General features: G+C 35.4%; 1 long non-coding RNA gene across 1 annotated transcript in view; it reads left to right on the forward strand.

The window, feature by feature from the left end:
* Positions 1 to 2,047, forward strand: part of LOC107702004 (uncharacterized) — a 24,813-nt gene extending 22,766 nt beyond the window's left edge. Inside the window, exons 4-5 of the long non-coding RNA XR_001635721.1 lie at positions 765 to 771; positions 1,946 to 2,047. This is a non-coding gene — a long non-coding RNA (uncharacterized LOC107702004). The remainder of the gene's footprint in view (positions 1 to 764; positions 772 to 1,945) is intronic.
* Positions 2,048 to 4,336: the final 2,289 nt, after the last annotated feature.

A 4,336-nucleotide genomic window follows, 5' to 3' on the forward strand; every position in this document is an offset into this window, starting at 1 on the left:
GGAAGCCGCTCTTGCCAGTCTTAGGGCTTCAACAACTGAGAGCAAGGCCGAATGTAATAGTCTCGGTCAAATGTCCACTTCTGAAGCATGGGGCAACTTTTTGAGAAATTTTGCCAGGCAACTTTTTTTGAGCACGGTTTCACATTTCTATCTGGATACTTTAGATTGTTCACAACATTGCCCAAAGTTGCCCAGCAACACTGCTCAAAACGTTGCCCTGTGTATCATCAGGCTAATTGTGTCTAAATCTGAATGCAATCTTGCCTCAAATAAATAATAAATAAAAAGCAATTAAAAGCTTTAGCAAAAGTGAAATATAAATTTTTGAACCATTAATCTCAACATTTCTCAAAAAACCCAACATAATGTAATATTAACAACAAGACTGCTCAGAGAACAAAATACCATTGCAATAAATATTAGTTCATCAGCAGAAAGCTCATTTAAATAATGGGCTTTTAGCAAATATTAGCTAAGCTGCTGTTTCACCTTAACAGCTTAATTTAAAAAGCTTTCAAAGCTTGTTTTTCTATGTTCCTAATCATTGAGACAGTGAAGTATTTACCTGAGCGTACTCAATCCCCGGTCTTACACAGCATGGCAAATAAATCTCTAATGACTGAATTTGTTCTCCCTGCACCAGTACACAATTAGACACGTTTTGCTAAGAAGAGCCGAGTCCTCAGTCTGCTCCCAGGTGCCTGAGCATTCAGATGACAAGCCATGAAGCCAGTAATAAGTGCAAGCAGACGTCTGAGACCAAGAGCATTCGTCTTTGCTTCGTGTCACATTAGAGGCCGCAATTTCACGTATCAGCTACAACTCAGCGGTAGAAGCACGACTTCACATTAAAGCCTATATGCAGGAGAGGTTTTATTTTAATAAGAGAGTTCAATGTGCTGCATAAGATTAAAGTGCAAAGGCGCACGATAGCGCTTGGAAATTCTGCTGATTTTACATTTAATAAACATGCATCTTGGTTCCAGGAAATCGCTGCCGCACAGCAGCATATATTAAGGTCAACACTCAGGCAAATGCTCTTTAAATGGCAACAATCAAACTAGATCTTGACATTTTCTGGAGAAATTGTGCTTGTGTAAACCTCACAACCGTAAAGTGGTTTGAGTTTAATGTAAGGCAAGACACTGCAGGTAAAAACATTGTGTTTTCATGCACTGGTCAGTTTGGAGATTTTGGGCTATTTGGCTTTTAATAATGTATTGTTTCAGACTAGTGAAAAAAACATCCAAAATACACTTTTAAGTGTTTATTTCATTGCACTTTATTTGCATCTGTAGATTTCAGTTACAATATGTAGTTTAAAGAATGAGTCTTTGCACTTCAGCAGTACATACACTGAACTTTATGGTTTTATCTCTATATTCTGGAGGTTTTTTTCAAAAGGGTTTGTTCATATATCATTTTATTTTATTATTTTGTTTTATTATTTTTGGCTGTTGACCGTATGTACTGATTTATGGAGATTTAACTCTAATATGTCAACAAAATGAAACAAGAATTTTGAAACTTACTTTAACCAATATTAATATTACTGCTCTGGAAATGTATGCAAATTAGTGCATATTTAATTCATATTTAAACAAAACATTTCATAAAACTTGTTAAAAATGTTCGCTATTCTTAATATACACGATCAACTGGGGAAGACTGATATTTTTACCCTATTCACATCAGATGTCTTGCTTTATTGTATTTTTATTGTATGTATTTTATCATCTGCCAGGCAAAAAGAAAAGGATCATGTCTGTAGCACAAATGATGCAGGATTATTAATCCAATAAAGTTTCATATTTAGGGTTAGAGATTTGAACAAACCCCTAAGACCCCTATTAAACCAGCACATAACCCTGCATGCACTTAAAAGAAAACGTAGATTATGGTGTCAATTTATATATGCATTTTTTACACTCTTAAAAATACGCAGATGACTCCATATAGAACCTTTAACATCCATGGAAGCTTTCCATTGAACAAAAGGTTCTATACAGTGGAAAAAGTTTATTTAGATCATTAAAATGTTCTTCACACTAAGAAAAAAACAACAACTGTTCACTGAATGGTTCTTTGGGAAACCAAAATGCTTCTTCTATGGCATCATTGCAAAACCCGTCTTTTGGAACCTTAAATTATTTCCTCCAAATTTATGTTCAAATGAGCCTGTTTGTTTCCGTAATCAAAATGCATTTCTCTATTAGGTGAACATATGCAAAAAATTGTCAGATTATCATAACAAATCATCACAAATCAGACTTGATGGCTTAAGTTAAAGATAAGGGATTGTATGCTGGAGGTGAGCGACACGAATGCTGAAGACGTCTGTCTTTAGTGCAAGACGTTCTTGGCAGATTCATGGGCCTCGGTCATGGTGTGGTCACCACACACTCATTTCACTGCTGATTGACTGCTGTGTTCCCTTCAGGAGATTTACTGCTCGAATTGAACTCATCAGACAAGGAACAGAAGGTGCAAAACAAGGAGACGGCACGAGGCCATCAGTCACAGTACAGCCTGTAATCGAAACATAACTTTTTTGTTTGGCCAATTAGCTCATGAATAATCTCAGGAAACCTTTAAACTAGCCTTGGTCTTAAATCTAATCCTACTGCTTAAATCTCAAAGCTTAGTGGCCAAAACACTCTGAAGAACAATGTTCCAAGTCAACATCAAATCAAAATGAACCCTATTTACATTCTGAAAGGAATAGTTTAGACAAAAATGTAATTTTTCTAAAAATGTATACACTCTCAGGCCATCTAAGATGTAGATAAGTTTGTTTCTTCATCTGAACAGATTTGGAGAAATGTAGCATTACATCACTTGCTCACCAGTGGATCCTCTGCAGTGAATGGGTGCCGTCAGAATGAGAGTCCAAACAGCTGCTAAAAACATCACAATAATCCACAAGTAATCCAGACCACTCCAGTCTATCAGTTAATGTCTTGTGAAGTGAAAAGATGCATGTTTGTACGAAACAAATCCAGCATTAAGACATTTTTAACTTCAAACCATTGCTAGCACATGATACATAGTTAGATGTATCTATATTCTGATGAAGAAACAAACTCACTGACATTTTGGATGGCCTGAGGGTGAGTCAATTTTCAGCAAATGTTTATTTTTGGGTGAACTCTTCCTTTAATTTGGTCAGATTGTGAACGTTTTATTGGTGCACAATAAAATAGAAAAATAAAATCCTCTTATTTTTCAGCCTCTCCAACCACCTGTTATAGTATACAAAGCAAATAAATAAATAAACACACTCACTTGCACTTTGAACAGTAAAACTTAGTAAAAAAAAAAGAAAAGTGAAATATGTCTGATCTTTTTATTTCCGAAAATTTCTCTGAGAAAGATTTTGCCGTTTAGCAGAGTCTTTCTTATCCAAAGTGACTCCAATTTTCCTTGTACAACAAAGTGCTTTGCTCAAGGTTTCAGGGTCTAAACCCACAAGACTCGGGTTATTAGCCAAGATCTTTAACCACTAAGCTGCACTTCCCAATATTGCCTTGCGGTAGCACTTTTAATCACATGCACAACAAAATAATTATGCTGTACTTCAGGCGCCTGCTAACCTGTTATTACTGCCCATGTTACCAAGGCAATGCGAGGAAGTGCGTGAATTCCCTTGTGTAGAGGTTGACCACTCTCCAGAAAATACATTTTTCTTTAGCATCATTACAGTCACTTTACTGTTGTTTTATACAGCAGTGACATGATTTTGATAATTCCTCCAGACCTTGTTGCCCTGAGCTCGTCATTCTTGCTATATTCAACAGCACTAGTCTTGGCTTGAGACTTTTCATCTACCCGGCTAATCCGTTTTATCTTAATAACACGCACCCTCTATCTGGCACACTGCAGAAACAATCGACCCAAAAGTGCTCTTTTATCAGCCTGTTCAATATCAGGATACCTGTTCTACAGAAACCATCTCGGCTGATCTTATCGCTTTGACTCGACTGTTTATCAGGATTTTTCATTCTGACAAGTTCACATTTTCATGCTATATACTTTTTTTCTGTTAAAATGCTTCGCCTTTAAATTCATCTTAAACATGTGAGCATGCGTTCTAAGAAAATATATTTCCTTACATATTAACAATTAATATATTAAACCATTCAATGTATACTGAAAATACAGGCTACAGAATAATGCTTTTTATATACTGAAAAAATGTGACAATATATTTACTTATATGTTGTATTATATTCAATAATACAGTATATATATATATATATATATAGCTATGCATAATCCATGAATTTATTGCAGTATACTGAAAAATATAAGTACTACTTTCCCATATACTTTTCCA

The sequence above is a fragment of the Sinocyclocheilus anshuiensis genome, unplaced genomic scaffold (assembly GCF_001515605.1).
Source record: "Sinocyclocheilus anshuiensis isolate Anshui unplaced genomic scaffold, SAMN03320099.WGS_v1.1 scaffold262, whole genome shotgun sequence".
Lineage (NCBI taxonomy): Eukaryota > Metazoa > Chordata > Actinopteri > Cypriniformes > Cyprinidae > Sinocyclocheilus > Sinocyclocheilus anshuiensis.